The following is a 24,860-nucleotide window of genomic DNA, read 5'->3' as shown; positions in this document are numbered from 1 at the left end:
GAGATCATCTTCAGGGCTCAAAGTGTTTGTTTTCTGCGTAATTGTGCCATTCTTGTGTCTCTGCACTCTCAATATGACACACAAGAATGGCACAACAAAAACAAACACTGTGAGCCCTGAAGATGATCTCAATAAAGATCGAAACGTTGACACGATAAAGAAAATGTTTTTCTGAAACCTACATCATACCAGACCGCATTTTACGATTTCTGAATAAAAATGAAAGGGTTAATTTGAAATTAAAAAGGGTAAAATTTACCCTTTTTAATAATTATATGTAATTAATGTTAAAAAATAGTAATATGTAATTTAAAAAAAAGTTAATTTGAAGTTGAAAATGGCCAATTTGAAATTAAACAAATTAAATTTCGAAGTTAAAGAGAATTAATATGAAATATAAAAAAAGGTAATTTTAACTTTAAAAAAACTTAAATACGGTTTATTTAAAATTTAAATTTAAAAGGTCAAACAGGATTAATTTGAACTTAAAAAAGGTAATTTGATATTTAAAAAAAATGAATTTAGAAAAAGCTTAATCAAAAAGGTTAATTTGAAATTAAATACGGTTAATTGAACTTTAACAAAATGTTAATCTAACATTAAAAAAAGGTGAATTTGAAATTAAGAATGGTCAATTAAAATTAAAAAAGTTATTAAGTTAGTTAATTTAACAGTAAAAATAGTTAAATTGGAAATTTAGAAATGTTGATTTGACGTTGAACAAAGTTAAGTTGTAATTTTGATAAAGTTGATTACAAGTTACAAATTGTAAATGTGAAATTTAAAAGAGTAAATTTGAAATTAAAAAAAGTTAAGTTGATATTAAAAATAGGTAAATTGGAAATTTAAAAATGTTGATTTGTAGTTAAACAGAGTTAAGTTGAAATTTCGCTAAAGTTAATTTGAAGTTACAAATTGTAAATTTGAAATTTTGAGAGAGTACATTTGAAATTTAAAAAGGTTAATTTGAAATTAAAAATAGGTAAATTGGAAATTTAAAAATGTTCATTTGAAATTAAACAGAGTTAAGTTTTAATTTTGATAAAGTTAATTTGAAGTTACAAATTGTAAATTTCAAATTTAAAAGAGTAAATTTGATATTAAAAAGGTTAATTTGAAACTAAATAGTTTAATTTGAACTTGAAAAATGGTTAATTTGAAATTAAAAAGTTAATTAAAATAAAAAAAGGTTAATTTGAAATTCAAAAAGGCTAAGTAAAATTAAAACAGATTAATTTAACATAAAAAAGGTGAATTTGAAGTTTAAAAAACGAAATTTGAAATTGAAAAAAGTTAGTTTGAAATTAAAAAGGGATAATTTGATGTTAGAAGTGTAAATTTGAAATTATAAAGGTAGTAATTTGACGAAAAAATGGTATAATGTTTCAGACAAGTAGAGCAAGGTTGCTCGATTTGTACCACTAAGTTGAATACAATTCCTTGGTTCCATATAAAGAGCGTGTAGGAATGCCACCCACTCTGAGAATTGTGGTTGAGCACAGGGGTGAGTATCTCGGTCCCCTGTTCCTATTATTAAAGGAAATAGTGTTGGTTTATTGTATATAACACTGCTAGTTTTGTGTACTTAGCGAGTGTTTAGAGTGAACGTATTTATTAGCGAGAATGTGAAATGTGAGAGGGCCGATAGCGGTAAATTGAGCGTCGCATCTACCCTTAATTATGCTAACTACAATATGAATAAAGGGTATGGAGGACATCGAATGCTCTACCACCCTATTTGAGTGAATGGTATTTAGATGAAAAAAGAATGTATTTAAGGGATTGGGTTGGTTTTAAGAGATTGTGTCGGGGGTTGAAATGATCTTAGCTATTGAGAGCTCCTGGAGTCCAACTTCGGTTTTTGGACAAGACCTGGTGTGACCTCGAATTTCCAACACCTATTTTGTATCTACCATAAATTATACAAAAGCTGGAATCGCCGGTGGACTGCGAGAAGTGATCAATACTGTACATATGCAAATCTGAGCTTATATATGTCAGTAATCAGTGATATTTTTTGTATACGTAAATATTAAGACATAAATATTATTTAATTTTTAGAAAACTAGAAACACTCGGTAAATCACTTAGAAAGAGCAAGATTAGATTGTAAATCAGTCTGAATGATTAATTTGTGTGTTTCAGACGGCTTATTTGTATTAAAGCCGGTCGTAATAAACATTTTAGGCTTTGCATGAACCCCTTGATGGCTGGTGAACATGCACACGACTCATTTCCCTGAAGTAACACTAAAATACGATATAATGGAAAGGACCTGTGTAATGCGAGAATAACGCTTTACCAAGGGTAGTCAGGTGGAGGAAAAACTGAGTTATTTACCTATACTTCTGCTCTTAATTTTTTCCGAACAACCGTGTTCAGCCTCAGGCTATTCTCGTTAGTGCTTTGCCGATTGCGCTTAAATTTGCTTAAAACTCCGTTTTAATGAGGGCGGACAAAGTATCATCTCGGTTAAAGCAAACGACAAAGTTATTCGCAGTAAATGTTAATTAGCTTTGGTTCGTTTTCAATTTTTTTCCTCGGTTCATTAATTTATAGGAAGGAATAAAACGCGTATCGTTTTCCTCTGGCCACATGTAAATGGCATTAACTTAAAAGTAGAACACGTTGACTAAGCCCTCAACAATATCAAATGTATACAAACAATATTAGCACAGACAACAATTCAAAAATTAAGAACCACAGGTTTAAGTTGCACAGGTTTAAGCTTGCTTTAATTGAAAGGCTTAAGCTAGGGTTTAAGCTTTAAAAAACCGCCAACAGGAATACACATCCCACTCCTCCAGGACTTTAGAAAAGAGATGTGACATCGCATAAATCAACCAGACCCAACATTGAATATGGCGAAATGTCAAACGACCAAATAAAAAATTTAAAAAAATTCCGGTTCAGTAATTCTTCAGAAAACCAGGTGGTAAAAAAGTTAACCCTTTTGTATATTAAATGAAACACATTATGAACAAATTGAAACAAAACCCTATAAGAAATAAATAATAGCGATTAAATGGCAAAACTGATGGAACGCCATGAATGAAAAACTAAAGATGTTAAAACCGACAGTCAAAACTTGGGTCCCTGAAATTTTCAGAAAGAAAGAAAGAATTGTACTTACACGGTTAAGAATAGGCCATACCCGCCTAACAAATGGACATCTCATCGGCAAGAGACCGAGGAAATGCCCCATGTGCGGCGCAATTGTAACAGTAAGACATATTTTAGAAGAATGCGAACAACTAGCGCCGCACAGAGCAGGGTGTGGCCTTCCCAATGACGTAACGAAAGTACTTAAGCACAACAGAAAGTCATTGATTACCTAAAATTAATCAATGCGTATGGCTATATATAACCCACCACACGTGGTATATCCCCCCTATTTGTATGAATGTATTTATTTGCGTGAATGTCGACGTATGCATGGTTGTGGCTGTGACGGAATATCAAGTACCCACAGGCCTACCACATTAGTATATATATGTTGTGAGGGACGGGTCATTGGCATTTCGTTGGTACTATACTTCCGAAGTGTAGTGGCTTGTCCAGAATGAATGTATTTATTAGCGTGAGAGGTGATTCGTGAAAGGACGTGGCTGTCGAGGAATATCTAGTACTCCACAGGCCCGTCAAACAATTTAGATTAGGATAGGCTAGTGTATGAGTGGAATTTGTAAATACAGTTTGAACGTATTTATTAGTGAGAAAGAAAAGAGGCCACAAGATGACGATAATCTTCCAACCTCCAATTTAGTTGTGGTATAGGTTAGTAAATTAATATGAATGTGAATTATGAAAATGTGTAAATATTATATCTGTCTTTTAATTTATCACGTGTGGGAGGGTAACAACAAACAAGATAACGAATCTCCTACTGGGTGAATCGGAAGGCAACAGTTGTTTAATTGAGGCATAAAAAGACTCAGAAAAGAATATACACATAAGATAGCTAAGAAGACAAATGTGAGAAGGCTTTGTATGTGGGGCGCCGGCGATGACCCTGGCAGTAAAAAAAAACAACCTGATAAAAATTGTCTTCATTTTCAATAAATTTATAATAAATTACACGCGGGAGTAATCTCAAGTTATGACATTCTTGGTGTCGGCAATTAAATCATTTCCACCCTTAACATTTCCAGTATTTAAAATTTTTATCAGACCCACTCGCACTCATTCTTAAAATTACACTTTCTTACATTATTTTCATAGTCAACCCTCTTCGCATAGCGTGGTGGGATATTCGACTATCCTTTATAAACCTTTAAACATTCTATCCATATGTAACTTATCTAATTGACTGTTTATAAGGCGCTCAATATTCCACAACTGGCCCTATTGCACCACTCACGTTAATAAATACGTTCAATATCAATACATCCAAAAAGGAACACAATACGTTATATTCTTTACTATGTACAATAAAACAATCCTGTTTCTTCCAATAATCGGAACATATGGCTCAAATGTTCGCCAAAGAAGAATTTTCATGCTACACGCTCTCTATATGGAACCAAGGAAAGACATCCTTCAATTAAGTGGGATACATTGAGCTACTTCTGCATACGCGTCGCGATATGGGTTTTTTCGTCAAATTAATTTTAAACGCAAATTATCTTTTTTAATTTCAAATTTACCCTTTTAAATTTCAAATTAACCTCTTTTTAATTTCAATTTAACCCCTTTTTAATATCAAGTTAACAGTTTTTAACTTCAAATTAACCTTTTTATTATAGCTTTTTAACTTCAAGTACCTTTTTAATTTTCATTTACCCGTATTTAATTTAAAAAAACTCTTTTTTTAATTTTATATATTACCCTTTTTAACTTCAAAATAATCATTATTTAATTTCAAATTAATCATTTTCAGCTTCCACTTAACCGTTTTTTAAATTTCAAATAAATCTTTTTTAATCTAAAATTAATCCTTTTTAATTTCAAATTAACCCTTATTTTAAAGCATTAAAAACTTTGGAAATATAACGATGTAAAATAAAATGCTTTTATGTTTGTTAATAATTCATTAACGTGGTCCGATTGACCGAATACCGTTTTCCAAATTAATTAATATAAGGTATTGGTTGATATGAAAAAGTCAGTGTCACGAGCGGGATTCGAACCCACGAACTTCGGCAAAATACGCCGCTGCTCTACCATTTGAGCTATCGTGACTTCGATCCACTCGGACACTAACTTCCCATCTCAAGGGAAAAAACTAAAAAAAAGGAGGTAAAATTCGAAAGGTGGGGTTGAGATGGGAAGTTGGTGTCCGAGTGGATCGAGGTCACGATAGCTCAAGTGGTAGGGTACGGCGTATTAGGCCGTGGGTCATGGGTTCGAATCCCGCTCCTGACGCTGACTTTTTTATTTCAGCCAATAACTTATATAATGAAGATTAATTATTGAAAAATTTGTTAATAATTTTGTTGTTATTATGTGTTTAAAAGACGATAAGAAAATTATTACAATTAAAATTAAAATTTGAGAATAAACATAAAGTATTCTTCTGTTAATTTGAAAATAAAAAAATAGCTTCTTATACAAATTACTACTTAAACATACATTACATTTAATATTAAAACCTCAACAGTTTAACTTACGATTTTTCCTTCTCGAAGGTGCGATAATACGTCATCTCAAAAAAAAAAAAAACAAAAAAAAAACAGTTTTTCTTTCAATTCACAACGTTTCGGATTTATTTTAATCCTTCCTCAGGTCCTTTTAAAAAACGTTTGTTCAGAGTCCGAAAGACTTAAATATGTACCATACTGGCTCTTTTTGAAATAAACTGTTACAAAATATTAACGACTGACGACCACTGTTTTAACCACTGCGTTAACTCACCTGAGGAAGGATTAAAATAAATCCGAAACGTTGTGGATTGAAAGAAAAACTGGTTGTTGTCTTTTTGAGATGACCTATTATCCCACCTTCGAGAAGGAAAAATCATAACTTAATATTAAAAATTATATAAAATTAAATATAAAAAGGAATATGATTTTTCTCTTATTTCAATTTAAAAAAAATATAAAGTAATTATTTCCTCGACATGTGTGTTGATTAGTGACCGTTAATCGATATTTATTTAGAAATCGTGAGATGCGGTCTGGTGTGATGTAGGTTTCAGAAAAACATTTTCTTTATCGTGCCAACGTTTCGATCTTTATCTTTATTCTCGACACGACACGGAAGAATGGCACAATTACACAGAAGACAGACACTTTAAGCCCTGGAGATGATCTCAATAAAGATCGAAACGTTGGCACGATAAAGAAAATGTTTTTCTGAAACCTACATCACACCAGACCTCATCTCACGATTTCTAAATAAATTTCCTCGACAGTTCATTTTTTTAAAACCCTGAAGTAATAGGAAAAAGCATTTGTTTTTGTATTAAATCTGATATAATTTTTTAAATTTTATTGGCATTATCATATTAAGATTTTATTAGAAACCAATTATTTTATTATTTAATGTTGCAGATGTACAAGAATTTTTTTATTTTAGATGTTGGTACTTCATACGACTCTTACGGTTTTGAAATCCTTTAAGAAAGTGTTAACTTTAAATTAAAAAGGATGAATTTAATGTTAAAAATGGTTTAATGTTGGATTGAAGTGAAAAAGGATTAACTTGAAATTAAAAAGCGATAATTTCAAGGATAAAGGGCACATATATTAAAACTATGTATATATCAATTAATTTTGATGTTTGATGATAATAGATGTTTATGGATGGAGTATCACTTCGAGAAAATAGTGGCTAGGTATGTCCATCAAATGCTAACTTGCTACTTAGAAATAACCACTTTTAAGGCGGGTTCAAAAGTACCCTTTTCAAGTAGCCAAGCCATCAAAGGACCTACTTTGTATCCTGAAAATGGCATAAAACCAATACTCATCTGACTATTCTTAAACACATGGATGACAGTCGGACCAAGGGAGGTTAAATCGAAAAACTGACATGTTGTACGCTTTAACTTGCAAATTAGGAAAAATAAATTATGGTTTTAATTTGTCAAATTTTTCACAATCTATTTTATTAATTAAGAAATTTTTGTGTTTCTTTAGGTGTCTGATTTTGGCCTAGTGGTTGTACAATCATTTCTCTCCTTTTCCTTCTCAAGACGATACTATGTATAAAATAATCATAAAAGCTACCTCAGAGCTTTTTCCCCTCTTTTCTTTTTTCAAACAAGCACTAAAGTAAATTTGCAATTTCGTCTGGGAAATATTTATAGATATAAAATTATTCAAAATGTTTCTTTTTATCTGTTTCTGTAATGGGTCTGTAGTAAGGGGGAAAACAGATTTCTTAAGTTATACGATATTTGGATATATTAAAAATATCCTATTATATTTTATCTTACATTTTTTTTTTGACACTTTGAAGTTAAATATAAACCAAAAATATGTCTTTATGTAATTCTTTTTAATATACAATTTTAACAGCTTTCTAACCGCGTGCAGGCATTTTATGCGGCTCGTATAAAATGATATATAATCAACAATGTGAAGCATTACTACATGGTTCTGGACGAAACGCGGATATGACTTCTCCTATCTCCCGTTTATGAGTTATTATGCACATATACGGATGCTATTTCATTCCGAGATATGAAATTCCCATCCGACGAGACGAGATCGTCATGGACTATTGTACTTTGCCTTGGATTAATTGTTGAACATTAGTGTAGAGGGTTGGAGGTATGAGTGGTCGTGATGCGAGGGGAAGATAAGGGAAGATGACAAGTGTGGTCTCTCCTCCCTCCATTACATGCTTCACGTATTTGCATACGCATTAGGACCGGGCCCGTTTAACATTCACCTATCAACCCTCATGAGTCAAACACACAAAGGGCAGAATCGCGGGATATATGCCCAATTAATTTTTTTTACCCACCTACACCCTTTCGGCACGGACGCCGAAACGGATTTCGGTCAACAACTATCACCATTGTTGAGGGAAAAGACACGACCCTGATATTTATTGTTCTTGTAATGAATAAATTTTGAAGAAAAAAAATGCGACACATAAATAGATATGAACTTTGGGTACGTTCTAGCGATTTAAATTTGTCCTACTTTCTAAGAATAAAATGAGCAAATTTGCCTTTGAACCAATTTAAAATATAAGCATCTCTTGTTGCTTCTATGATAAAATTAATCTAATATGTATATTGAAAATATCATTTGCTTATTAATTTTGTTTTTCTAAATGATAAAGATCAGATTTTAATTAAACATATATCATTTACATTTTAGTAGTCAATTGACCAAGTTACATCATTCAATTAATTATTCTTTCAATGTAAGGTCTTGGTTGAGATAAAAAAGTCAGTGTCACGAGCGGGATTCGAACCCAAGAACTTCGGCTAAATACGACGCTGCTCTACCACTTGAGCTATCGTGACGTTGATCCACTCGGACACTAACTTCCCATCTCAACCCCACCTTTTGAATTTTCTTTCCTTTTTGCCATTTTTCAAGTCACGATAGCACAAGTGGTAGAGCAGCGGCGCATTTAGCCGAAGGTCGTGGGTTCGAATCCCGCTCGTGACCCTGACTTTTTTATCTCAACCAAGACCTTACAATGAAAGAATAATTAACTGAAAGATTAAAGATAACATGATCCTCATTTTTATTCTTTAATGCAACCCAGTTTGTTTGGAGACATTAGAAAAAATTATTATTTAAAAAAAACAATAATCAAGGGTGGTTACAACCCATTTTTTCATAAATTATATTAACTAAAGCAAACGGAAATATAAATGAAAATAAAAATTAAATTTGAGAATTGTGTTAGTCAACTTTGAATGGTCGGAATCATTACTACTGAAAAGCTTTATTTATTATAAAAAGAGGAAAAAATAGAAATTGTTTTTGTTTAGCTAGGTTACTTTCTTTAGGTTTTTGCCATATGAAAGAAAAACACTTTTTTGTTTAGTAATATTATATCTGACACAATTAAAACAAATATTAAAAGATTTTAAAAAAATCTTTTTATATTCGAAAAAATAGAAATTTTTTTTGTTTAGCTAGGTTACTTTCTTTAGATTTTGCCATATGAAAAAAACTTTTTTGTTTAGTAATATTATATCTGACACAATTAAAACAAATATTAAAAGATTTAAAAAAAATCTTTTTATATTCGAAAAAATAGAAATTGTTTTTGTTTAGCTAGGTTACTTTATTTAGGTTTTGTCATATGAAAAAAAAAAATTTTTTGTTTAGTAATATTATATCTGACACAATTAAAATAAATATTAAAAGATAAAAAAAATCGTTTGATATTCATGTCAATCAAGGAGTCTGAAGACGTTTCCATTTGTAAATTTTGGTTTAAAACAATAATGAAATTATTATTACACATAAATAAAAACAAATCAATTAGGTTTTTATGCTAAAGACAACATACAATTGATAGAAACTTTTGTGCAAAATTTTGTTTGATAAAATAATGAAAATATTATAATTAGGAGGAAAAATCAATCATGTTTTTTTGTTGAGGTTAACCTACACTGATTAGAAATTTGTTGTTCATTGTTTTGCTGAAGAAAATAAAGAAAATATAAGGACAAATCAATCAGGATCGTAGAGTATGTAATTTCGTTGTTTTTTTAGAAAACAAACCACATATTAAAAATGAAGACAAATCAATCAATCTTTTATGTAGAAAATTATGATAATTTAAAAAAAAAAGGAAAGGACGAATCAATCAGGTTGGGATCTTAACTTTTTCAGTAAACTTTTCTTTGAGAAAATAAGCAGGATACCAGAAAATATAAGGACAAACTAATCAGTTTATTATTAAGTGAACAGAAATTGGATAGAAACCTATTGTGTAAACCCTTGTCTAATGAAATAAATATAATATTAAAAAATATAAGGACGAATCAGTCAGTTTTTTATGTTGAATTAGCCTACAGTATTGAAGTGGTAAGAAATGTTTTGTGTAAAGTTTGTTTAATAATATAAAGATAATAATAAAACAATATCAGTACAAAACAGTCAGGTTTGGAGATAGTATTTTCATGTGTTAAATTTTGTTTCAGAATATTAGAAAATATAAGGACAATTCAATCAGATTGGGATATTTTGTTGTGTAACGTTTTGTTTAAAAAATAAACAATAGTAAAACATGTAAGGACAAATCGATCAGGTTATTAGGTTAATGTTAGTCTAAAGCCGATGGAAAAAAAAGTCAGCGTCACGAGAGGGATTCGAACTTAAATACGGCTCCTACTTAAATCCACTCTCAACCTACCAATTTTCCTCTTTTTTGCCATTTTTTTCAGGTGGGTGAAAGTGGGAAGTTAGTGTCCGAGTAGATGGAAGTCACGATAGTTCAAGTGGTAGAGCATCGGCGTATTGAGCCGAAGGTCGTGGGTTCGAATCCCGCTCGTGACGCTGACTTTTTTATCTCAACCAAAACCTTAATAAAAGATTAATTAATTGAAAAGAATTTATTTGGTCAAAGGGACCACGAAACCCAATAGATTTTGTGTAATGTTTTGTTTATGGGAATAAACAAAAATTAAAACATATTGGGAAAAAATCAATCAGGTTTTGGTTAAGTCAAACTAGTGTGACTGGAAACAATTTTATATATATATTTTTTTAAACGAAAATAAATAAATTATTAAACAATAAAATGACCAAGTTTTAATAATAAAGTTGTACGATGTTTCCTTTATTGTGCAAAGAATACTCCAAAAAATTTATTTATAAATTGATTTACAAAGAAAACTAATTTAACGTTAATCTGGAGTGCTTAGAAACTTTTCACGTGTCAGTTTTGATTAAGAAATTAAACTGTATATTAGAAAAATTAGTAAATTAATTTAATTTACATGTTAAAACCAACCGAGAAATTGGTTTAAAAGAGAATCTTTAAAATGTGACTTTACTAAATTTGTATGCGAAAAGTAAAAACGACATATATTTTTTGCTGTAATACATTTACCAAATGAAAACAATGTACAAGTTTATTTATATTAAATATTGAATAAAAAACTAGTGTACAATTTATGGATAATTCCAATACCATAAACAGGAAACTTAGTGAGCCCATTTAGGTAAACTTATTTAAAAACAATTATCTATGTTTTTATTGTTTCATTTTGTTGATATTTTCCTATTTGTTTTGCTAGGGGTCCATTTTATTGTCGAAACTGAACTTATGGAGTACCATGGATTATTTGCGTTTTTGCAGTTTTCCTCCTGTAATAAACCAAACATTTTCAAGTTTTGGGTTGTAGAGTTTTAGTACGTGTATTAATTTCACCGTAATACACTCAACCGAAGTTTATATATTTATAGAAATAAAAGTGAAACAATGTAGAAGATGTAGAATATATCTCAATTTTTTAAAGCAAGAAGTAAACTACTTAAAATTTGAAACGTACCAGCTACGATTTCGCTTAAAAAAACAACCCAAAGATTTCGTAGGTAATCAATTTTTTGTCTGAATGTAGATATTTTTTTATAAACGTTTATAGTAATTTGATATTACCCCCTGTTTTATTTTACTTTATCTATCCATATTTAGCTTCTCTTTTTTCAGTTTGTACAAAATAAACGCAGAAATTTTGCCTACTTGTGGTGATTAATAATTTTTTGTTCTTTTTCCTGAAAATGATTAATTTATCCATTTGCTTACACCAGAAATAGTTTTCGTTTGATTTAGCTGAAAAATAGACTTTTTTATTATGACCAGGTTATCTTCCTTTTATATTCTTTCAAATTTTAAACTACCCCATCCATCACTATTGACATATATTTATAGCGCAATTGATCTTCGCTTTTTCGGAAGTTTTTCCGAATCCAAAAGGATAGGAACATAATATAAGAAAGTGCGACTGAAATTTCATTCATCATGAAAGCCCAGACGATGGAAGAAGTTTGGATATATGAAGATTGTTGTGATTTTCCTTTTTTTCTTCCCAAACGGACAGTTTATCAGTAAAAACTATTTTTTTGTAAACTTTTCTAACTTATTTTTCAATGTCTCCTTACAAATCTGTCGAAGTTTTGCTTGAAGATTTAATGTTTCATCAACTCTAACATTAAGCCCCATTATATTTCGTGGTCCGATTGACCAAATAACTTCCTTTAATTAATTAATCTTTTTATGAAAGGTATTGGTTGAAATGAAAAAGGCAGTGTCACGAGCGGGATTCGAACCCACGACCTTCGGCTCAATACGCAGCTGATCTAACCACTTGATCTATCGTGATTTCGATCCACTCCATATGTCGCCGAGAATGAAATCCTGATTCCACGACATTTGAAAAATGGCAAAAACGAGGGAAAATTTGAAAGGTTGGGTTGAGATGAGTTGGTGTCCGGGTGGATCGAAGTCACGATAGCTCAAGTGACAGAGCAGCGGTGCTTTGAGCCGAAGGTCGTGGGTTCGAATCCCCCTTTTGACACTAACTTTTTCAATTCAACCAATACTTTACATAAAAAGCCTAACATTTACGTTATTAACTACTTATTTTTTATATTATAGACAATTATATATTTAATATTTACCGTGTTAGTGGATAATTTATATCGTTTTTGTTTCACCCAAAAATTGCAATGATTATGACCAAAATGCGTTTACAAAGTGGTGTATAACTTTGGCCCAAAACAAGTCGAAACAACGCATAAGAAAATAATTTATAATAAAAAACAAGAAGGAAGGAAAATAACAAAATACTTTATTTACAATGGTGTAATAAATGTATCAAATTTTTTATAGGTCGAAAATAACAATTAAATCCATTATATTTCGTGTTCTGATTGACCAAATAACTTGTTTCAAATTATTAATCTTTTTGTAGAGTATTGGTTGAAATGAAAAAGGCAGTGTCGCTTGCGGGATTCGAACCCACGACCTTCGACCAAATAGTCGCTGCTGTACCACTTGAGCTATCGTGACTTCGATCTACTCGTACACCAACTTCCCACTTCAACCTTTCGAATTTTTCCTCCTTTTTGCCATTTTTCAGATAGGTGGAAGTGGGAAGTTAGTGTCCGAGTGGATCGAAGTCACGTTAGTTCAAGTGGTAGAGCAGCGGCGTATTTAGCCGAAGGTCGTGGGTTCTAATCCCGCTCGAGACACTAACTTTTTCATTTCAACCAAAACCTTAATTGAAAAGAATTTATTTGGTCAAGCGGACCACGAAACCGAGTAAATGTAACTAAAAGTGACTCTATCCCATTGGGATCACATCATCATTGCTGTTAAAAAAATAACATAATGAAATTAGACTCCATTTTGTGTCATTTCTTAGTGCGTCTCTTAACATTAATTTATCCTGATTAAAGAAAATTCATACTTGAAATGAAAGGCGCGGAGTTTACATTAATAAATCCGTTTCCATTAAAATTCACCGCAGAAGGGAAAACATTTATACGGAGTATCAAGTTAGACTTACACAGGGGCTGCTGGCACTCTTAACGAAGGAGTGGCAAAGAGCAAGAAAAGGCGAATAATTATGAGTATTAACATAATCAGATTAGATGTCTCGGGGGTTTGTGAACTCAGAGACCTCAACTTCAGCATTAGCCGGAAACTGTTCCTAATGTCTCCCGGCACTCGAGGGGTTATTTATTTTGCATAAATAAACCCTCGGGGCAAAAGCTTGAAGAAAATTGAGTGAACTTGCCGTTCCGGGTTGTTTTGAGGGGGCAATTTAAACTTGTTACTACTCTCTTTAATTCTCAAGTATAAATTCTTACTCTGCCAAATATGCCATGAACCACTGTCAGCGGGGCAAAGCAAAGCAAACAGCTAGTTATAATTCAGCCAACTTCAAACTTAATCCTCACTTTCGCCTTTTTTGACAACGCCATTTCCCTAAAACAACTTTAAAACAAGTTTAAAATTCAGCCCCTTTCCCGCTTCGATTCCGATGATAATTTCCATCTCTTAATAAATGTACACAAATATTAATTAATCAATTAATAAGTCGACGAATATTTATAACTCCTAAAAAAACTCTCAAAAACGTTATTTTAGAAAGTTAAATATTTTATTTTAACAATATGATATACAGGTTGTTAGGCTGAAGGTTTGCTACGACAACCGTGCTAGCGTACAATTTATTTAAAATTATATAACGTATATATTTTAAACACAAATACAATTTTTCTGAAAAACTAAAAAAAAAGACTTCCCACGTATAATTTGCCTTTCAAATGCCTCTGATTTTTTCGAAAATCTCTAAACTGGTGATAACTTTGAAACGAATCTGCTGATCTACTATAAACAAATTTAGGGACTTACAGCCTACCCTTAACGGCACACATTTGTCTAATAATTTAGAACAACAAATTTAAAGCGGCAATGGATGACGACCATCGACTTACAAATGTGCTTTTTTTCAAAACATGGGTAGCCCGAGGGTCGATATGATGTCTACCGTGGCGAACAAATAATCTGTTTATCTTCTCAAACAAAACTTCACAAAAATGAATATTATTAAAAGCTGATTGTTTCGATGTTATATTGTTTTATTATTATCTTTATTTTATTAAATAAGCGATGCACAAATCACCTTAATACTTTAGGTTAATTGAATACAAAAACTTGATTGGCCGTTATAATTTTTATTATTCTGTTTATTTCATTAAACAAGACTTTAAAAAATGTGTCTGTCCACATTATACTAACATTAACGTAATAACCTGATTGATTTGTCCTTATTATTGTTAATATTCTGTTTATGTCATTAAACAAAGCTTTACACAAAATGTATCTATACACTTTCGACTAACATTAACCTAATATCCTGAATGATTTGTCCTTATAATTTTTAATATTCTGTTTATGTCATTAAACAAGGCTTTACACAAAATGTTTTTTTTTTTTTAAATTTAGACTACCATTAACTTAATATCCTGATTGATTTGTCCTTATAATTTTTAGTATTCTGTTTATGTCATTAAACAGGGCTTTACACAAAATGTTTTTTTCTATTTTAGACTAACATTAACCTAATATCCTGATTGATTTTTCCTTGAAATTTTTAGTATTCTGTTTATGTCATTAAACAAGGCTTTACACAAAATGTTTTTTTCTATTTTAGACTAACATGAACCTATAACCTGATTGATTTGTCCTTGTAATTTTTAATATTCTGTTTATGTCATTAAACAAGGCTTTACACAAATTTTTTTTTTTAAATTTAGACTACCATTAACCTAATATCCTGATTGATTTGTCCTTATAATTTTTAGTATTCTGTTTATGTCATTAAACAGGGCTTTACACAAAATGTTTTTTTTCTATTTTAGACTAATATTAACCTATAACCTGATTGATTTGTCCTTGTAATTTTTAATATTCTGTTTATGTCATTAAACAAGGCTTTACACAAAATGTTTTTTTTCCACTTTAGACTAACATTAACCAAAAACCTGAATTATTTTCCTTGTCATTTTTAATATTCTGTTTATGTCAATAAAAAAGGCTTTACACAAAATGCTTTTTTTCCACTTTAGATTAACCTTAACCTAATAACCTGATTGATTTGCCTTATAATTTTTAATAGTCTGTTTATGTGATTAAACAAGGCTTTACACAAAATGTTTTTTTTCCACTTTAGATTAACATTAACCAAAAACATGAATTATTTTCCTTGTAATTTTAATATTCTGTTTATGTCATTAAACAAGGCTTTTCACAAAATGTTTTTTTTTCACTTTAGACTAACATTAACCAAAAATCTATTTTCCTTGTAATTTTAATATTCTGTTTATGTCATTAAACAAGGCTTTTCACAAAATGTTGTTTTTCCACTTTAGACTAACATTAACCTAATATCCTGATTGATTTGATCTTATAAATTTTAATGTTATGTTTATGCCGTTAAACAAGGCTTTACACAAGATGTTTTTTTTTCCACTTTAGATTAACATTAACCAAAAACCTGAATTAGTTTCCTTGTAATTTTTAATATTCTGTTTATGTCATTAAACAAGGCTTTTCACAAAATATTTTTTTTCCACTTTAGATTAACATTAACCTAATATCCTGATTGATTTGTCCTTATAAATTTTAATATTCTGTTTATGCCATTAAACAAGGCTTTACCCAAAATGCTTTTTTTTCCACTTGAGATTAACATTAACCAAAAACCTGAATTAGTTTCCTTGTAATTTTTAATATTCTATTTATGTCATTAAACAAGGTTTACACAAAATGCTTTTTTTCCACTTTAGATTAACATTAACCAAAAACCTGAATTTGTTTCCTTGTAATTTTTAATATTCTGTTTATGTCATTAAACAAGGTTTACACAAAATGCTTTTTTTCCACTTTAGATTAGCATTAACCTAATAACCTGATTGATTTGCCTTATAATTTTTAATAGTCTGTTTATATCATTAAAGAAGGCTTTACACAAAATGTCTCTGTCCATTTGAACTAACATGAGCATAATAACCTCTTTGATTTGTCCTTATATTTTGTAATGATCTGTTTTTTTTTTTTTCATATTGTCCCAACCCTTATTTTTTTTATTATTAGGTTTATTTATTTATTTTCAAGCAAACCTTTACGCAACTTTTTTCTTACCAAGGTAGGTTGACTTCAACATTAATAACGTAATTGATTTGTCCGTATATTTTTATATTAAGTTTATTTTATTCTATTTTGTTTCTCATTTAAAATGCCATAAAACCAAAACATTGCTGACTGGCCTAAAAGAAGATTTGTTTACATTTCCAATGGTTGCCATAACGTTGAATTTGAGTAAAATCCGGGGTTATGAATTTTTAAACGGAAGAAGATATCAGCGAGGAAAAATGTATGCTAAGTAAAAAAGCAAACAAATCGATTGATATATACCTGAAATACATGCACAACAAAGACAGAAACCCATATTTTTTTTAAAAATATTTACAATATTTTAATTTCAAGATGAATTTAGAATTCACTAATATTTTTTTTAACCAATTAAAAAATATCAACCTTGAGACAATTGAAACTTACAAACATAAAAATTTTAAAATTCGTGGAAAATTTTATATTTTCTCTATGAAGAAGATCTAGTCAGGAAACAAATATTTTGTGTTAATTCCATTTTTTTATTGGATTTATCAATTATTGTTAATTATTTATCGATTATCATTTGGATGAATGAACATCTTTGTTGGAGATCCTGGATATAAATTATTTAATTATTATTGTTTTCTTTCAGGTTCTATAGATGAAAGATAGAATGCGAAATAAAGAATAGATTGTTAATTCTGTAAATGTTAACTGGTACAAAATATAAGAAATTTTAACACAATAGTACATAAGAGAATTAAGACGTTCACAGTAACGTTCTTAATATTTCTTTTCCTTATCAAAAATAGCAGCTTTATGTAGATAACTACCTCGGAATGGAATAAGCTGCACGAAGGTACGTGCAACACGTAAAACAAGGCAATCTGCAATTTGTCCCGTTAAGATTGTTCACGCGGAGTTCATAAGAAAAATTCCTTGAACGGCGATTCTTTCTTTAAAATGGAACAGGCGACTAATTTAAACGGGTTTGTGTTACGAACCGAATTGACTCCGGAAGCGTAGAAAATCCATTTAAATTGCCGAGAGCAGGAGTACGACATCGGGCCCGAAACAATTCCGGTCTATCGTTAACAAGGTTAGCGAGGTGAGGTTCGCAAGGGCGGAACGAGGTTAGCAGCGGTAGCATAGCCGGCTAATTGTGTTGTGCGCGCAATTGTGTTGTGTGCGCGGCTTACCCCCGGCTCTCAACACACACCAATCACGTTGGTTTATTGCCCTAGATATCTAAGGATAAGGGCCGAACAACTCACAACATTGTATAATTAATTTGACGCGGTTTACCCTCGTGACTACCTGCCTACTAAACAGTCCATCACAAAATGACCCAGTTTATCTATTGTAAATTTACTATAAAAATAAGTAGACTTCTAGACGGTTATTGCAAAAAATCGTGCTTTTTTCAGCTAATATATCAAGAAATTTCTATCCGGAATCGAACTAACATCAAAATCTAAAAATCAAGAATTTTCCAATTTTCGGAACATCGTTTTAACTTTACAAGACAAGAATATAACAAGGTGAAATTCACCCGTAAAGTGATTTTATCAAAAAAGCAATAACTTCAGCCAAATTATTATTTATTCTACTATCTTCCTTGATATCTCACATGCTTTTCACAAGTTCTGGCACGAAGGACTCATCAATAAACTAAAAAGTATGCTACCAAAGCAGTGTGTCGATATTATCAGTTCCTACCTAACTGACAGACTGTTTAGCATCAAACAAGATCAATATTCAAAATTAAAAACAATAAATACAGGAGTGTCACAAGGTAGGATATTAGGTCCACTGCTTTACTTGTTATACACCGGTGATTTTGCAGATGATATCATCTAGGATATCACTAGGTCCGAATATCACCCATTCAACCAAAATCTTCCAAAATGCATGTAATAAGATAAACGAATGGACAAAAAAATGGAAAATCAAACTAAATCAGCATAAATCATTTCTAATCGGTGGACCATGTTCCGACGTTCACAATTGAAGGAACTACTATACCATACAGCAATACAGCAAAATATCTGGGAATGACCTTAGATGCCAAGCTGAGATGGAAAGAACATGGGAAAAAAAGGACAGAAATAAGATTAAGGTATAGACAACTATACTGGTTGATAGGACATGGCTCCAACCTTGCTAAAATAAAATATTATTATATAAACATGTCATAAAGCCTATATTGACATATGGTATTCGACTATGGGGTTGTACCAAACACAGCAATATCAAAATCTTACAAACACTCCAAAATAAAATCTTACGTGACACGGTCAATGCACCTCGGTACATAAGGAATAAGGACTTACATAGGTCCTTAAGGTCCGTGAAGACACGGCGGAGATACAAAGATTTGCCGCCAAACACCAGGCTCGCCTCAGCCAGGACGAGAATGTGGAAACGACCAAACTCTTACATAACCGAAACATGGTCAGAAGATTAATAGTGAATAGTGAAATGTAAATCTTATTGTACCAATGGGTTTATAAGAACGTAAACATTTATTTATTCTATAATATTATTGTAAAATTAATGGTTGGCCTGATAAGACCAGTTTTAATAAATAAATTTAATTAAAAATAATAATAATAATTTATCTTTTCAACATTAATAATTTGGTGCAAAAAAGCCCCAGACACGTATCTTTTTCGTGTATTTTTATAAATAAATAGTCAATATCTCTCTCTATATATATATATCTATTTATCTATCTATCGTAGGCCACAATATTATTAGGTCCTTTTACTACATATGAAAGCTTGTTTCTGTTCTTNCCTCCCTCCCTCCCACCACCGCCGTCCCTTGTTCTAAATTTGTCGTGTATTTTTATAAAAAAATCAATCAATCTGTCTATCTATCTATTCATCTATCTAGCTCTTTCTTTCTCTCTCTCGCTCTCTCTTTCTCTCTCTCTCTCTCTCTCTCTCTCTCTCTCTCACACACACACACACACACACACACACGTATATATAGTTTGAAATAAACTACAAAAATATGAATGTCCTTTTCTGACGCTAATCGACGAAAATGGTCTAATTTCATGCGCAAAACCATGAAATAAATTGTTAGTTAAATTTTATGTGCAAAACCGTGTAATAAATTGTTAGTAAAATTCATTATATCAAAAAATGGTATTCCGGTGTTTTGATCAATTTTCTACCAAACCATTAAAATTATTTAAAAAATAATAAAAACTAATGAATTTTTGATCTCGGTTAATTTGGTTTATATTCAAATAAGAATGTTGTAATTAATATAACGACAAAAATACATGTAGTTTGAATAAAAATACGAATGTCCGGTTCTTTTGTCTTCGACTGTACTCGATGCTACCCGACGAAAATCTGGACAGTGGGGATCGCAGACCGGCGAGTAGGGTAGCGTGGCATAGCATCGGGCAGATGTGCACGGGGTAATGCAACCTTATGGAAAATTGGACTTTGCATTTGCGTTGGTTAGCATCGGGCAAGTATGTTCCCCGCCGAAGGGTTTAAAAACCAACAAGGCCATTTTCACGAATGAATCAATGATGGCTTCTTTAATAGATTCAGAATGTCAAGGAAAAAATTCTCTGACATATTTGAAGAAAAAAAATTAAGGAAAAAGTAAAAATACTAAATCCCCGGAAAGTGGTACAACTATTAATGAACACAATCACTAACCGTACAAAGAGACTACAATCAGTTCTACCATCTAGTGGTTGAACTCGGATCAGTTGAACGGTGGTCCTCAGATGGTCTGTGAACTTGGTTCAAATTACGAACGACGTTCCAGTGAACACAGTTTTTTCCATGGCTGGTGTAACGTGCCCTTAAGGCACATCAAGGTTCACGTCTTGGCCCACTTAGATAATTGATATTTGAAGAGGACGAGAAAGTGAACTGTAAATTATTTTGGAACGTATGTATATTTAAAATCTTATTTAAAAAATATAATTTAAAGAAAATATCATAAGTTCTAGGCGTAATATTTTATTGAAACAGTAAAAATCTATTCTTTCAACTTTTACGGTCGTAAAATTGCTAGCTTTCCAAGAATGTTACAGTTATACTAACAATTTATGGATAATATATAGCTCATGGGTGAAAGGAAGGAAGAGAAAGGGAGCAATGTTCAAGTCGCACTTAAAGAAAACCGCTTTGGTCCATTAAACGAATTATAAGAAAAGATTGTAGAGGAAGTAGTAAGAATGGGCGGAGGGATGATGGTTGTTTTCCGGTAGAGCGGGCCCCGGGGGCATCCGGACACACGGACCCTCATCCCCTTTTCGCCGTATCCCTCGGAAAGACCTCACACAACGCCGTCCTGCTCCATCAAAAACTCGTCCAACTTGTACGTCGAAGGGCGGAAGAGCTATCGCCCCGACCCCAAACTAAATTTTCTATCCAGAAGCTTCTTCAAGTTTTATTCTTTTCTCGGGGGGAAAAAAGTTATCCAGCGGGTCTTAAGTGGGCCGAAGGCCTGTTATGGTTTTTTCTGATTAGTTCCAGCCTGTTGGCCTTTGCTTCTTTGGGATTTGTGATTTACTGAAGGCAAAATTACCTCCTCCAGCTTCATGTTTCCAATCCGTTCCGTTTTGATTGTACAAACGGTCTAAGTTGGAAACTTTCTAAGACAAGCAATTATTCGATTAGAAATCCTTTCTTTTTATTACAGTGCAATTTCTGAAAAGAAATTCCCTTTGAAGTACAAACACCCTTCCAAATCTCTCGATACTCAATGATTTTCTAAACAGATCTTTGAAAGAATTAAAAAGTATTTTTGGTTTTATTGATGCTGCTTAGTTTGCTTCAATTATCTTCTAGAATACAGAAACCTAAAACGTTGCAAAATATCACAAACATCACATAATCGGATACAAATATAATAATATAAAATAAAATAAAATATTTTAAAGAAAGGAAAACACTCACTTCCTTTGTCAAAGGTTCCTGGTCAATTGGTTGCAATAAAAACATACAAATATAATCCTCGATTACACACACAAAAAAAAGGAATCGTGACAACTGCAAAGTATGGACTTGCAGCGTAATGTTCCAACCAACTAGACCAACTATCCTGGCTGAAATCACTAGAATGGTTCCTAAAGGATGAAACACTGGGGGTGCGAAAAGAACGATAATTCTTCGTACGGATATTGAAGTCTCAATCTCAATGGTCCAAGACCACCGAAACCATCATAAAATAGTCGAAGAAATCAGGACCAAACTAAAAATATTACACCACGATTTCGGTTGAAACAGTACGATTTGTTGGGTCAAGGCTCATGCTGATGAAGGGGAAATGAGATGGTATATCTCACCGCAAAAGTGTGAGAACCATACGTTTCGCTGAAGTTCCTGTAACTTACGTCAAAAACCCTACTGAGGAGAACATAAAAAAGTGGGAAAAATAATGGGAAAATACCAACGCTGCAAAAATAACAAAACGCTATTTTCCGACTATAATTTCTCGGCTAGATATAAAGCCAGGAACACACTTACCCGATGCTACGCCATGCGACGCTACCCGACGCCATGCCACGTTTTGGTGGGGTGTGCACATCTATCCGACCCAAGCACACGTCGCGTACAGTCCACACCGTTTGTCACAATAATCACTATCACAATCGCAACGCATCTTTTGTTCTTAATGCACTATTTTGAGCAAAACCTTGTAATAAATTGTTAGTTAAATTTTATGAGCACAACCATCTAATAAATTGTTTGTTAAACTTAATTGTTTTAAATAAAGTTACTCCTAACCATCATAATTAAACAATGTTTATAAAAACTTATGCATTTTTGATCTCGTTTAATTTTGTTTACATTAAAATAACATGTTGTAATTAATATAACGACAAAATTACATGTACTTAGTTTGAAATAAACTACAAAAAATATGAGTGTCCTGTTCTGATGCTACCCGACATTACAAAATGGTGTAATTTTACGAGCAAAACTATGAAATAAATTGTTAATTAAATTTTATGAGCAAAACCGTGTAATAAATTGTTCCAATTTTAGTATATGTACCGCCGAAGCGAGTACAATAAATTGTTAGTTAAATTCATTATATCAAAAAATCGTATTCCGGTGTTTTGATTAATTTTCTACCAAACCATTAAAATTAATTTTTTAAATAAAAACTAATTAATTTTTAATCACAGTTAATTTGGTTTATATTAAAATAAGTATGTTGTAATTAATATAACGACAATAATACATGTAGTTTGAATAAAAATATGAGTGTCCGGTTCTTTTGTCTTCGACTGTACTCGATGCGACCCGACGAAAATCTGGACAGTGGGGATCGCAGAGCGTCGGGTAGGTTAGCGTGGCATAGCATCGGGTAGATGTGCATGGGGGTAATGCAACCTTATGGAAAATCGGAGTTTGGATTTGCGTCGGGTAGCATCGGGTAGCGTCGCAAGGCATAGCATCGGGTAAGTGTGTTTCTGGCTTAAAGCATTCCTTCACATCCACAATGGCCATGACAAACCATGGGAAAAATAGATCATATCTTGCAATATTTAATATAATAGTAATCCTGCATGCCCTTGTGGCTGCAATAACCAAACCTGGAGTCACATGATAACAGATTTTACATATTCGACATAGAAAGATCTATTTTGATTCATTTGGTTCAAAATAGTGAAACTTGGCAAATAAACGAAGAAAACCTGATTTCGGCATATCAGAAACTCAATAAATGTTGAAAAACTATAAATAAATAAATAATTCGATTTTCGACAAATTTATTATTGTTTTATTGATTAGCAATGGTTAATCTAAAGTTACTGTATATATCTACATTTGTTATTTGCACAAATTGTTATTTATTTACGTTATTAATAGTTTCTTTTAATTAATTAATCTTTATGAAAGGTATTGGTAGAAATGAAAAAGTTAGTGTCACGAGCGGGATTCGAACCCACGACCTTCGGCTCACTACGCCGCTGCTCTACTACTTGAGCGATCGAGACTTCGATCCTCTCGTACACCAACTCCCCATCTCAACCTACCTTTCGAATTTTCCCTCCTTTTTTCAAATATCGTTTAATGTACCATTCCGAATGGATCGATGTCACGATAGCTCAAGTGGTAGAACAGCGGCGTATTGAGCCGAAGGTCATGGGTTCAAATTCCGCTCGTGACACTAACTTTTTCATTTCAACCAATACCTTACATAAAGATTAATTAATTGAAAGAAACTATTTGGGCCACGAAATATAATGGGGGTTATTAAAGGTATGTTATTCGTTTAATTTACTAACTCATTTTGATAAGTAAAATGAAGCAATAACAAAATAACAACAATAAAGGGAGCAGGCAGAAATAAAATTAATTTTTAATTTGTTAATATAATAATTTGAATTACATAATTTTCTCTTACTACACGTCTCTGACTTCCAAGCTGAAATACATGCCATTAATGCTTGTGCCTTAGAAAATTTCAAAAGTGGTTACACTGGCAAACAACGCACTTAAGATCGAATAGCCAAGCAGCTATTAAATCATCAGCAGGTAAAAAATCACAAAAAAAAAAAAATTAGCCAGTGTGTATGCATTATTAACAACAATAACCTAGTGATCGATTGTTTATGAACGCTTTTGCCCTAGAAAATCTTAAAAGAAGTTACACTGGCAAAAAAATACTTATAAGATCTGCTATCCAAGCAGGTATTAAAGCATTAGCATGTAAAAAAAATCAGATCAAAATTTAGTCGGTGAATGCATCCAAAATCTTCAAAACCTGGTGAAACACAACAACATGATGATATCTTGGGTACCAGGACGTAAGTGCAATAACATAGGTCACTCGAAAATCTCTCAACTATTGAGTAAGTTTAACGGTCAATTATTAAGCGTTAGTGATAAAAAGATTAAAACTCCTTCGGGGAAAAGGCACTTTCAGGTAGTCACCCCTTGTGATTATGATTACAGACTGGATGATGACCATCGTAACATAGACTGCTACACAGATGGTTCACTTATCAAAGGTAGAGGGAGTGGTGCAGGAATCTACATACCAAAATGAGGAATCAGCATCTCCTCCCCTCTTGGCAATAACACCTCCGTTTTTCAGGGGGAAATCTGGGCCTTCAATGTGTGTTGTAGAACACTTATGGAAAATAAAATTATGGGAAAATATATTAAAATCTTTGCTGACAGTCAGGCTAGTCTTAGGGCATTACAAAAAGATTTGTCAACCTCACGACTGGTGGAGGAAACTATAGATCTTATCAATAGGATCTCTTTCTGGTTTGAGAACAAGGTAACCCTTATTTGGATACCAGCACATAA

At 31.9% G+C, this 24,860-nt stretch overlaps 1 protein-coding gene and 1 non-coding gene across 8 annotated transcripts in view; one reads left to right on the top strand and one right to left on the bottom strand.

Moving 5' to 3' along the window:
• The window catches only part of LOC106670218 (leucine-rich repeat-containing protein 4C-like), a 509,524-nt gene that overhangs the window by 10,268 nt on the left and 474,396 nt on the right, over window positions 1-24,860 (bottom strand). The window contains exon 1 of one of the 7 annotated variants that reach the window (XM_014400393.2): window positions 3,134-3,267. The exons of the other annotated variants lie outside the window; for them this stretch is intronic. The gene's annotated coding sequence lies outside the window, so the exon portion shown is untranslated. Of the gene's footprint in view, window positions 1-3,133; window positions 3,268-24,860 lie in introns of those variants that run through there. 7 annotated transcript variants of the gene reach the window in all.
• Trnan-auu lies at window positions 10,346-10,418 on the top strand. Its single transcript has one exon. It is a non-coding gene; the product is annotated as a tRNA-Asn (tRNA).

This window comes from Cimex lectularius, unplaced genomic scaffold (assembly GCF_000648675.2).
Source record: "Cimex lectularius strain Harlan isolate CLEC.00 unplaced genomic scaffold, Clec_2.1 scaffold92, whole genome shotgun sequence".
Taxonomy (NCBI): Eukaryota; Metazoa; Arthropoda; class Insecta; order Hemiptera; family Cimicidae; genus Cimex; species Cimex lectularius.
Note: the sequence above shows the minus strand (reverse complement) of the source record. Positions and strands in the feature narration are given on the sequence as shown.